A 13,642-nucleotide genomic window follows, 5' to 3' on the forward strand; every position below is an offset into this window, starting at 1 on the left:
TTTCCACAGTATGCATCCGATGAAGTGAGCTGTAGCTCACGAAAGCTTATGCTCAAATAAATTGGTTAGCCACAGGTACTCCTTTTCTTTTTAAGATATCATAGGCATGGAACCTTTCAATGACATTTTTATAGAATCATTTTTCAGGGTGGAGCCATAGTATAAGGTGGAATAAACATGCTAAATAAAAATTATGGGTATGTTGTATACTGGGAGAAAAGAGAACTGCTTCTCTCTCTCTCTCTCTCTCTCTCTCTCTCTCTCTCTGTGTGTGTTAAATTAGAACTTTACCAGCTACCTGTGTATTTTTGAAAAATGGTTTTAAACTTTGGAACAATAAACAAACTTAGTTTTCATGTAATTTCAAGTTAGTAGTATCCTGGCTTACTAATAATTTCAAGTGATTTGTGCACCTGAATCAAATCCTATCCCTCTTTTAATACTTAAACTTGCATCCTTGATTACCTGTGTTGTCAACGGTGAATGAAATATGACTTGGACTATCTGATTTTATTTGTGCATTTCAGTGTCTCAGAGACAGATCGGAATGTGAGAAAACATTAACTCTGCTGAAAGACAATGGTCAAATATATTGTACTATACTGTGAAATCTTCTGGGGGAGGTGGAAGGGAGGCAGCAGTGGGAGAAAGTGGAGGGAGTGGGGCAGGATCTCACTGGGCTAGAGGAAGAGAGACAGCATCGAGTATGAAGATTATGGGGGGTCAATGCACTGCATGGAGTCAGGGCAGATAGAAAGAAAGGGAGGAAGAGATGGGCATTCACAGGCAGTGTCTAGGTAGTAGCAAGGAATCACTAGAGGGGGGAGGAGAAGGTAACAGTGACAGGTGCTCTCTCTGCTGCTCTGGAGTGACGAAGCAGCTGGAACATTACTTCTTGTAATGAAAGGTCTGTAGGCGCAAGAACCCAAGTGAGGATTTCTGCAGAATGCGCTCCCAACACACATCTACATTTATTTGTGACCTATACTAGCTAATTGTCGCTATCAGACTGTACTCACAGCCATTCCGCAGGATCCAATGATCAAGCTGCAGTTACATCTAACAGTAATTACAAGCTCGTGCTATTCATTATGATGAATTCCTGGCTTTTGCCATAGGATTATAGCAATGAAACTAGTGCCTAAATCCAGAGTGGAATTAATCATTGCTCTTCAGATTTTTATGTATAGTCCTCACCTGAGAATAATCCACATGGTTCATTGAGAAGCTCCTGCTTTGTGCTGGTGTCACCATGAGAAAGAATTCAAGCTCTGATGGGAGGCTGGAAAATGCCAAGTGAGGCTTGGGGGCAGCTCAGATCTTTTTGGAAGGATTTTGCCTTCACCCAGCTCTACATGCTTCCAATACTCTCCTTGTGTTGATTAAATGAAATGGGGATATAATTGTTAACATAAGAAAAGCCCAGGAGAGCCAGCACAGTTTTGTGCTGTAAGATATAGAAACTATTCTGAGCCCTGTTGGAAAAATGTTGCCTTCCCTTAAATCTCCCTGTCAAGATAATGGAGTGAACACGGAAAAACTTTATCTAATTGTACGGGACCATCAGTAAAGAAAGGACTCAATAAATGAGAATCTATGACAATGCAGGTGAAGGGAGAGCTTTGCGAATTATAAAGTGATTTAATTTCACTTCCCTAATTACTGAAGTGAGACATTCATGTAATTATACATGACTAGAAGTAGCTCCAGCTAATGCTCATGACTTTTTGCAGTTAAGTTATGTGTTGCATCATTGTATGTGAATACAGTTAGTTAAGCTCATTAATAGACTTGAATGTTAATAAGCTTGTTGGTGTGAGCAGGGGCCCTGAGCAAGCTTTAACAGACAGTCCGAGGGATTAATTCACCCTTCCCTTTCTCAGCCAGACATTTGTTCCAGGCATTGTTATGGATGGGTGGGAGGATAGTTCCATAGCAGCCTGTTGACTCTCCAATCCAGCTGTAAGTGCTATGCCACCTTATCCTGCCTTATGGCGTTTGGTGCTGACATCTCAGGGTGAATGTGTCACTCCTATGCAGAGGGCCGGCATGCCACTGCAGTCCCATTTGGAGGGTTTAATAGTGGCTTAACATGCTGGCCCTCTGCACAGCAGTGAATTTCACGCTCAGTGCATGCTGCCAATGCTTGAGATGAAAACAGAAGGGGAGAGAGTGATTTAAAAAAAAAAAGCAGATAGCAGCTTGAGAAAATTCAGTCATATTAAAAAAATCTTAACCCTCCTCTTCCCCCAGACCTCCTCCATCACTTTCCCACTGACTTGAATAGTATGGAGTGCCTGCCACTTAGTCCTTATATTTTGTCATACTAATTTGATGAGCACTTCGTTTGACAGTATCCTGTCTTTCTTCAATATTTATCCCTCTTCTTGTGGGACATTTATGTCTGTTTCTGGCATCTGCCCCATCCTCTTCTATGAGCACAGAGACACAGATTTAATTAAATTTTTTAGCAACATTGACCTTCCTACCTTTTTTGTCACTAAATTAGTTTTGCTGTCTCAGAAGTGTCTTCTTTGCAAATCTCTAGTTCTATGTACTCAAAAGATAGACTGTTTCTGTCAGGATGTTTTCCTGAGCATCCCTCCTTTGTTCAGATTTTTGCCCTCCCCTTTTCCCTCATAATCCTTGTAGTACAATTCTGCTTTGTATTTAGTTTACCACATAGTTTACTTTCTTCATCTTAATTCCTCCCTGCTCTTCCATATTCACCCAAACTGACTGTTTTCCCCACTGTTAGATGGTACACATGGCTCTCAATAAGAACATAGTATAAATATACTTTTGAAACTAATGTTTTAAATAGTGGGTATAGAGAATGCAATAGATTAACATTTCAATTATTTTTCCCTTGTGCAACACTTACAGCTCAGACTATGCATGAGAGGGTGAATTTCATCCTTAATCAGCATAACTATGAATTCTTTCTCTTGAAATTTTCATATTCAGGATGCATTGGCACAGGATGCCAACATCAACAGATATGAGCACAATTTGCAGTTAAAAGTTACATATCATTTGAGATTTCAAAAACAAGAATGATTTTTCTTGAGAAAAGGACAAGGTGGCAAGGGTGATGGAGTCCAAATTATTATGGGGGTATAGTAAACAAATGTGCACTCGTTTGTCCTGTTGTATAATGTGAGAACAAGTGGGGCCAGTAGAAAATTTAGCATCAAAACCCATTTTTGGATAGATGGTTTTCAATTCAATACATTTTTCACAAAGAAAGAAAGAAAGAAAGAAAGAAAGAATCTGCCTTCTCCTAAAAATATAGTGTTTTCATCAAAAACTTTCAATTTTCAGGTGACAGCCAACATCTTTCAAGTTTCAGGTTCAAATGAAAAGTCCAAATTTTCTGTGGGGTAAAAGAGTCTGATCACCTCTAATGAAAAGATATTAATTTTAAACCAATTACACTGGATCTTTATGTATTCATAATATCCTTCATAGTTTTTCTTAATTGTATTGTTTTATTTTTGTTTTTTTTTAACATTGGATTATAAAAGGGAAGACCAGTGGCCCTTTACCAACCAACCAATCACAGTATTTTGTCCATATGGTTTCAATACAAAATATGGTGTGGAGCTAAAATATTGTTTTAAATATTGGGAATGGAAAGAAAACTGCCTCTGATGAATATCAGTAAGACCAAACCATTGGTTGAAGCATGAACACCAAAACACAGTCAAAAGAAAAATAAAGGCATTAGCATGACAGTCATGCATTAAAGGGTATATATTCTAAGTGGTGAGAGGGATTTAGCTCCATGGTACTCATCAATGTTAATAGGAATCACAAGGTTATAACCTTGAGCAAATCTTCGAAATTGTAAGGGTCTGAATGGCTTACTGAGAGCAATGGAGTGTAGCTAGAAATAGCTTCTTCTGCAAGATTTTTACAGCAGTTTTACAAAGCTTTGTGCTGAATTTTCAACTTGAAAACATGCCCTTCAATTAACTTTTTAAAAACAGAAATAGAAGCTAGATACACAAACCCATTCACCTTAGCTGTTAACTAAATTTTAATGGTTCAGCTCTCAGAAAGGTCACACATTGACAATAAGTAATTTCAACCATGTTTTGTGACACCAAATCTAGTTACGTGCTCACACTTGACATGGCCACTGAAATTATTTCCCTTACTAAGAAAATAAAGATATCAAGACTAGAAAAATATAAAATTGGTGAAAGCTAAAAACCAACTTGTGCCCTTAAAGCACAGACCCTCTCATTGGTGGTTCACTACTTTGTGTCAGCAACTCATTAGCCTGACCTACTCACTACACCTAACACACTGTTGTCATGATATATACCCAAAAGGTGGCATGTAATATATCATAGGAAAACTAATAACTTGCTGATCATTAATATTCTTGTGTGGTGTGTGTATAGGATGTGCACTAAGTGTATAGGATATGTGCTAAAATTATGGTTTTAAAATGTGTTTGGCAAGCAATGAATAAATCCATTCTGCCCCAGACAAAATAATGCATATTTTCTTGTCTGACTAGCTTGGTCATGAGGCAAAGACAATGAAGACACATTTACATAAAAGGTAAATAAAGCCATCAACCTAGCAAGTGGGGGAGATAACATGTTAACTATACAGACAGGGGGTCTGGCCCTCATCTGATAAGTAACTGAATCAACTGCTTGTATACAATATTACTGTATTATCAAAGTGTATCAAGTAAGGTCTTTTTGAAAGCTAATGATATATTGGTCATTAATATCATTGTAGAATGTATTTGTTTACACTATAGGAGGAATTATGAATAGTCACTGAGATTATGCTTTAAATCCTGTGACCAAACAAAGGGGGAAAACCAACAGGAGGGAAGGCAGTTTTCTGTCACCAATGAAATGAAGCAAGGTCTGAGCAAAAACAACAGGAGCCCCATTTACATAGAAATCAGCGGGGGGGTGGGAAGCTCGCAGGAGGGAAAAAACACCATGAGGTCACTCCGAGTCTGGGGACAAAACAGTGAGTTTGGAAAGACATAAGGAGAGAGAATAAGCTATCTTGGGCTCCATCACTAGACAGACACAAAAGGCAAGCTGAGCCCTTCAACAAACGGGGTTGACATCTCTTGGAACTGAATATATGTGAGCCCTGCTTAGGGAAAGATCTTTCCTTAGGAAGACAAAGGAAGTCAGCACTTTCTACTTCCTTGGAAGGTCCTGACTAAGAGAAAGTCAGCTGTAGCTGGAAAGAAGAAAGATTAGAAGGAAATCTGCCTTGCACCAAGGCTGTTGCTCGTTAAGTCTTAGCCACCAGAAATCACATTTTATTTTGATTTGCTTGTAAGCATTTTGTCTTTATCCCTTATACTTGAACTCACTTAAAACATCTCTCTTTTTGTTAATAAACATGTTTTACTTGTAATCTAAACCAACTCCATGCTGTATTTGAGTTGAAGCAATCATTAACTCCAGTTAAAGTAATAAACTGTGCTTTTGTCTCTTTAAAGGAGCAACAAACCTTATTACTTCTCTGTGTTCCAGAAGAGGGACATTTCAGAGCAGATGGTTTGGGGGAAATTCAGGACTGGGGTTTGTTGGGAGGGTCACCCTATAAGTAGAAACCAAGGCTGCTGGAGACCAGGGTAGAGCTGTTGTTGTAGGCAGGCTGCTGGGGTCAGAGTGCTGAACCAGGGCATGCAGACACTCAAGGGATTGCATGTTTGGCTGCTTGCTGTTGGTGTCCAGGCTGTGAGCCACAGCAGCAGAACATTTAAAGCAACCAGGGTTGCAGGGCAGGCAATGACACTCTTACTTGTCTGAATTGCACCCCAAAAAGTGACACCTCTTTGGGGTGCTGGAAAGCACCATGCTGGGAAAACATTGTGGTTGCAGTCCTGAAAACACTGATGCACATGCTTAAAATCAGTGAGGATAATCAGGAGCTTAAAGTTAAGCATGTGCAGCAGTGTTTGCAGAATCAGGGCATATACATACTAGATGAGAGGTTTATGTAGGTCTGTTTTCATTTTGATGCTAATATACAGTCACATACTGTACACGTGAGTGGAGTAAAAAATCTATTGAGACATAAAAAGGTGTGGATTAAAAAAATCTGAGTCTGGATCCCTGAGCTCAGGTTTGCCAACTTCTGGTGACAGTGGTGGGGTTTTGCTTTGTTATGTTTTATGTTTCTACTTATGCCCTAAGTTAGACTGACATCATATTTAAGGTGGTATTTTTGAGCTAAGAAGAAAAAAAGGAATGAAGCATATTGTGCTGCAGCTTTTTATATATTTACTGATTTGTTCATTTACATTTTGACCTTTGCTCTCTCTGGTGGAACTTGCTTTTCATTCTACTTTATGGGTTATTAGTTTCAAAACTGCTTGACAATTGGAAAAAAACACAATAGGAAAAGACACACAACTTTACATGTGAGACACTATGAACACAGTGGCAGAACAGGGGGAGCTAGACTCATGCTGGTTCAGTGCAGGATGGAAGTAGAGAAAAAAGTCAGAATATTGACTGTGTATTTGATACTGGTTTTTTTGTGTAAATAAAAATGTTGATTGAATAAAAATGTGTACATTCAGATATGAGAAGCAGTAATTATTTCTTCTACCAGCACCTTAAGAAGAATGTTACATTTGCTTTGGCTCATTGAGAATCCTGATCTCAACTTAATTGACCAAGGAACTGGAGACTATTTGATAAGGGCACAAGTTTATCCTCCATTTGGCTTCAACCAGTCATCCTATTCCACTGTAAAGGAGTACTTGCGGCACCTTAGAGACTAACAAATTTATTTGAGCAGTGCCACTGATTTGAAGGTATACATTGTCGCCAAATGTGAAATAGTTAAGGGTGAGGACAAAGTCCCTGCATGGCCCCACAGTATGCCAACATTTTTATGGCTAACTTAGAACAACGCTTCCTCAGCTCTTGTCCCCTAATGCCTCTACTCTACTTGCACTACATTGATGACATCTTCATCGTCTGGACCCATCGAAAAGAAGCCAGTCAAGGTTCATCCCCCACTCTGAACTCTAGGGTACAGATGTGGGGACCTGCATGAAAACCTCCTAAGCTTACTTTTACCAGCTTAGGTTTTAACTTTCCCAAGGTACAAATTAATTTTATCCTTTGTCCTTGGAATATCCACTGCCACCACCAAACTCTAACTGGGTTTACTGGGAAACGTAGTTTGGACACGTCTTTCCCCCCAGAATCCTCCCAACCCTTGCACCCCACTTCCTGGGAAAGGTTTGGTAAAAATCCTCACCAATTTGCATAGGTGACCACAGACCCAAACCCTTGGATCTGAGAACAATGAAAAAGCATTCAGTTTTCTTACAAGAAGACTTTTAATAGAAATAGAAGTAAATAGAAGTAAAGGAATCACCTCTATAAAATCATGATGGTGGATACCTTACAGGATAATTAGATTCAAAACATAGAGAATCCCTCTAGACAAAACCTTAAGTTACAAAAAAGACACACAGACAGAAATAGTTATTCTATACAGCACAGTTCTTTTCTCAGCCATTTAAAGAAATCATGATCTAACACATACCTAGCTAGATTACTTACTAAAAGTTCTAAGACTCCATTCCTGTTCTATCCCCGGCAAAAGCAGCATATAGACAGACACAGACCCTTTGTTTCTCTCCCTCCTCCCAGCTTTTGAAAGTATCTTGTCTCCTCATTGGTCATTTTGGTCAGGTGCCAGCGAGGTTACCTTTAGCTTCTTAACCCTTTACAGGTGAGAGGATTTTTCCTCTGGCTAGGAGGGATTTTAAAGGGGTTTACCCTTCCCTTTATATTTATGACAAAGCCCTTGAGGAATTCCACCATGATTTCAACAATTTCCATCCTACCATCAACCTCAGCCTGGAGCAGTCCACACAAGAGATCCACTTCCTGGACACTAGGGTGCTAATAAGCGATGGTCACATAAACACCACCCTATACCGGAAACCTACTGACCGCTATACCTACCTACATGCCTCCAGCTTTCATCCAGACCACACTACACGATCCATTGTCTACAGCCAAGCTCTACGATACAACCACATTTGTTCCAACCCCTCAGACAGAGACAAACACCTACAAGATCTCTATCAAGCATTCTTACAACTACAATACCCACCTGCTGAAGTGAAGAAACAGATTGACAGAGCCAGAAGAGTACCCAGAAGTCACCTACTCCAGGACAGGCCCAACAAAGAAAGTAACAGAACGCCACTAGCCATCACCTTCAGCCCCCAATTTAAACCTCTGCAGCACATCATCAAGGATCTACTACCTATCCAGAAAGATGACCCATCACTCTCACAGATCTTGGGAGACAGGCCAGTCCTCGCTTACAGACAGCCCCCAACCTGAAGCAAATACTCACCAGCAATCACACACCACACAACAGAACCACTAACCCAGGAATGTATCCTTGCAACAAAGCCCATTGCCAACTATGTCCACATATCTATTCAGGGGACACCATCATAGGGCCTAATCACATCAGCCACACTATCAGAGGCTCGTTCACCTGCACACCTACCAATGTGATATATGCCATCATGTGCCAGCAATGCCCCTCTGCCATGTACATTGGCCAAACCGGACAGTCTCTACGTAAAAGAATAAATGGACATAAATCAGATGTCAAGAATTATAACATTCAAAAACCAGTTGGAGAACACTTCAATCTCTTTGGTCACTCGATTACGGACCTAAAAGTGGCAATTCTTTAAGAAAAAAACTTCAAAAACAGACTCCAACGAGAGACTGCTGAATTGGAATTAATTTGCAAACTGGATACAATTAATTTAGGCTTGAATAAAGACTGGGAGTGGATGTGTCATTACACAAAGTAAAACTATTTCCCCATGTTTATTCCCCCCTCCAACTCCCCACTGTTCCTCAGATGTTCTTATCAACTGCTGGAAATGGCCCACCTTGATTATCACTATAAAAGGTTTTTTCACCACTGCTGTCCTGCTGGTAATAGCTCACCTTTCCTGATCACTCTTCTTACAGTGTGTGTGGTAACACCCATTGTTTCATGTTCTCTGTGTATATAAATCTCCCAACTGTATTTTCCACTGAATACATCCGATGAAGTGAGCTGTAGCGCATGAAAGCTTATGCTCAAATAAATTTGCTAGTCTCTAAGGTGCCACAAGTACTCCTTTTCTTTTTGCGGATACAGACTGACATGGCTGCTACTCTGAAACCTATTCCACTGTGTTTTCTCACATGGCTGCTGCTGCTTTTATGCCCCTTTAAATTAAAGCAATATGCCCAATTAACATTCTCTAGCCAGATGGAACAATGAAAACACAACTTTACAAAGCAGAGACACGTGAATAAAATGAAGATGAAAAGAGCAAGAAAAAGAAGTAAAATACATCGAACTACATACTAGTTTTCTATTCTTTTCAGTCAGACACTGTATTTCTGCCAGTTAACGGCTTCGTGCACAATTATAAATCAGCTGCAATTTCAGTCTCAATCTTATGATTCATGCAGCACGTTTTCCTGTATGATTGTGCATCTACATTCAGAACTAGAGATGGTCAAACATGTTTTAAAAGGGGGGAGGTTGTAAATGAAACATTTGGGTTTTCATTTAAAAATATCCAAGCCCTGAAAATCTGAGGGGGTTTCAGTCACTGAAAACTGAAGATTTTTTTGTTTTGTTTTTTGATGAAAACCTGAAGTTTTCCATGGAAAGTTTATTTTCCATAAAAATTTTTGGTTGGAAAAAAAGTCATTACCTGATTGGGTGTAATCAGAGCATTAAAGGTGATTTTCTGATTTTCCTTTCATAGGAATGTTTCCCTAAACTGAACGAGTGCCTAGCTTTTAGTTCTGTGGTACAATGGCCTAGGAGAAAGAAGGAGACCATGGACTTAATTCACCACCATTGGCACAGGAGGAAGCAGATAGTGTTTTCCTGGGCAAGGGGCATCTTTAACTTGTGGTTAAGTTTCCTTAAAAGATGTGGGGGGTGGAAGCTGCCGCAAATATGGGCTGAAGCTATTACCAGCAGGAGAGTGGGGTGGGAGGAGGTATTGTTTCATGGTCTCTGTGTATATAATGTCTTCTGCAGTTTCCACAGTATGCATCCGATGAAGTGAGCTGTAGCTCACGAAAGCTCATGCTCAAATAAATTGGTTAGTCTCTAAAGTGCCACAAGTACTCCTTTTCTTTTTGCACATCCCCAAAGCATATCCTGGCCATGTAGCCAGACAGCCAGCCCCCCCTCAGACCAGCATTGCTGGAAACACAGGAGGAAGCAGGAACAGGGCACTTAACATATATTCCAGCACAGCCTTTGAAGCTGTGAAAGCACAGGTGTGCTGCTACAATGTGCCTCTGGGAGCAGATACAAGGATTAAGCTCACAGCAGGCAGAGGCCCTGTGACAGACATGGCTCTTAGCCCCTACTAAATAGGGTGATGCACACACACCAACATCCTAGGTGGGAAAATATTTACCCTGATAAAAGAAATGTCCAGTAGTCGAAACTTATTGTTTCTCTCCTTTGCAAGTGTAAACTACTCTTGCGAAAGCTGGCGTCACCCCGAGAGACCAGCCTCAATTTGGCATAAGAAAGGAGAAAGAGAATAAAGGAGTACAGAGGTATAAGTAGGGGACCTACAGCACCATGATTTTTGAGTGCTTTTCACTATCTATCTGCTGGTCAGATAAGTGACAGCCTCCCAAGGCTTCTGCAGCTAAGAGGGTCCCTACGCCTTGTCCCTTATTCGTCTTTCCGCGGAATTGAGTGACCGATCCTGGCTTGGCACCGCTGGAATTGAGAGATGCAAGGAGGGTAAGAAGCACCCACACCTGATCTCCTATCTTTAGTGTATACATATTTTGAAATAGAGCTCTATACTTTGTTTTCTTTCTTTGGGATTGTCACGGTTCCTCCCCCACTCTGAACTCTAGGGTACAGATGTGGGGACCTGCATGAAAAACCTCCTAAGCTTATCTTTACCAGCTTAGGTCAAAACTTCCCCAAGGTACAAAATATTACCCCCGTTATCCTTGGACTGGCCGCTACCACCACCAAACTAATACTGGTTACTGGGGAAGAGCTGTTTGGACGCGTCCTTCCCCCCAAAATACTTCCCAAAACCTTGCACCCCACTTCCTGGACAAGGTTTGGTAAAAAGCCTCACCAATTTGCCTAGGTGACTACAGACCCAGACCCTTGGATCTTAAGAACAATGAACAATCCTCCCAACACTTGCACTCCCCCTTTCCTGGGAAATGTTGGATAAAAAGCCTCACCAATTTGCATAGGTGACCACAGACCCAAACCCTTGGATCTGAAAACAATGAAAAAGCATTCAGTGTTTTACAAGAAGACTTTTAATAAAAAATAGAAGTAAATAGAAATAAAGAAATCCCCCCTGTAAAATCAGGATGGTAGATATCTTACAGGGTAATTAGATTCAAAAACATAGAGAACCCCTCTAGGCAAAACCTTAAGTTACAAAAAAGATACACAGACAGAAATAGTTATTCTATTTAGCACAATTCTTTTCTCAGCCATTTAAAGAAATCATAATCTAACACATACCTAGCTAGATTACTTACTAAAAGTTCTAAGACTCCATTCCTGTTCTGTCCCCGGCCAAGACGACTACAGACAGACACAGACCCTTTGTTTCTCTCCCTCCTCCCAGCTTTTGAAAGTATCTTGTCTCCTCATTGGTCATTTTGGTCAGGTGCCAGCGAGGTTACCTTTAGCTTCTTAACCCTTTACAGGTGAGAGGAGCTTTCCCCTGGCCAGGAGGGATTTCAAAGGGGTTTACCCTTCCCTTTATATTTATGACAGGGATTGTGGCTTCAGTTTTGTAACTTGTTTGTGTGTGTAACATCTCTACATTTAAATAAGTAGGCACTAGCAATTTTGTAACCACATGATTAGAATCTAGCTTAATAAATTTTGGTAACCATTTATGCATAAGCCTGACTTGTTTTCTCTGGTTTACTGTAAAGCAGCCAACACAATTAAAGAACCTCAACCGTTTTGGCTCTAAAGCCTGGCCATTAGGTGAGAGTACTAAGAGCCTAGCATTGAGTTGTGCCGCCTCCACGGGGCAAACTCTTGGGGCACCTGTCAGTCAATCCTGGCTGCCCGCTGCGAAGGAGCTCTGAGCTCTAGCAGTTAAAGTCACGGGTGTGGAGAGGCTCTTAGTGCTGCCATTGGGGCACCTGTCAGTCAGTATTGACTGCCCGCTGCGAAGGAGCTCTGAGCTCTAGCAGTTAAAGTCACGGGTGGTTAGGACCTTGGGGCATCCATCAGCCTAGCCTGGGCTGCCCGCCGCGAAGGGACAGTGCGTCCTAGCGGTTAAAGTCACGGATGGTATAAACGGGCATAGCTGGCACCTCACCAAACATCCTTGGCCGTCGGCTAACAGGCCATGACCACCTTGGGCTAATTTTCAGTCTGTATGGATGCTCTGCAACCTTCCTGTGACAGATGTGGAACCTCTATGTGATAATCTAAGAATATGGATATGTAATGGCTGGAAAACAAGAATTCCACTTCATGAAAATTTTTGAGGTTTTGATGTTTGTTTTCATTCCACATCAGAATGAAAACTAGCCCTTTCTATTTTATTTATTTATTTTTTCAAAAACAGAGAGAAAAAAAAGAGAGAGAAGGGACTCAAGCCTTGTTCTCTCACATGCCGCAGTCTAATCACTGGGCTATTGGCTACACTGCTGTGTAGATTAGGCTCTCTTTCCCCCACTCCTCTCCTTCTAAAATTCCATGAGAAACATTTTAATCAAAACTGATGTGTCCACAAAAAGTTTCTGTTTTGACAAAAAAACATTTTGTCAACAAATTCCTGACTAGCTGCAATTACGAATACTGTAAGAGCTGCTATGTAATAATTTAAGAATTCATAGATGGGACACTTTTATTAATACTGTATGTGACATGATCAATGAGGGGAATTATTGTATATTGGGATATACAACTTTTCTGTGTAATGGTCTAGCTTAATAGGAGGCTGTGAGAAGAAGAAACAGGAAGAAGACAGGGGTCCCAGCAAACACTTAAAAGACAGTGGGCAAAGCTATCAGCTTGGAGGCCCTTACATCCTGAAGGTAGGTCTATAAACAGTTAAAAATCTTGGAGAAAGAAGGGGTGATCAAAAGGAATAAACAGCTTTTATAGGGGTCACCTATAGGACGACAAATGGTCTTTGAGTTAGCTCAGCCAGACCTTAGAGTTCTTGGAGGATCTATGGGAAGCTTAGACCTCCCAGCATCCCCGTGTGGAAGATGGTTACATACCGAGGTCTATTTTTCTTGGAAATGCTTTTGTTCTAATAAACAATACTCTGCTTTAAAAAGGTTATCTGGTCACTGGGTACCACTGCCATTGCTCCTGGGGGAACAGAATTGCAGGGTCTTGACTTGCTGAGGTGTCGCGGTTGACCACAAAGGACTGCACATGGGGCCTAATCTGAAAATGGGAAAACTTCAGGATTCCACCCGGAGTGACAGATGATAGCCAGAGGACTGCAGTGGGATGTGAGGAACTTAAAGAAACCAGAAGGGGTCAGAGGTGCAGTTTGCCTAGTAAGCATGACATCTTCTTAGGGTGGACTTTCTGCTGCTAGGAT

This window comes from Lepidochelys olivacea (assembly GCF_965140295.1).
Source record: "Lepidochelys olivacea isolate rLepOli2 genome assembly, chromosome: 1".
NCBI classification, from domain to species: domain Eukaryota; kingdom Metazoa; phylum Chordata; order Testudines; family Cheloniidae; genus Lepidochelys; species Lepidochelys olivacea.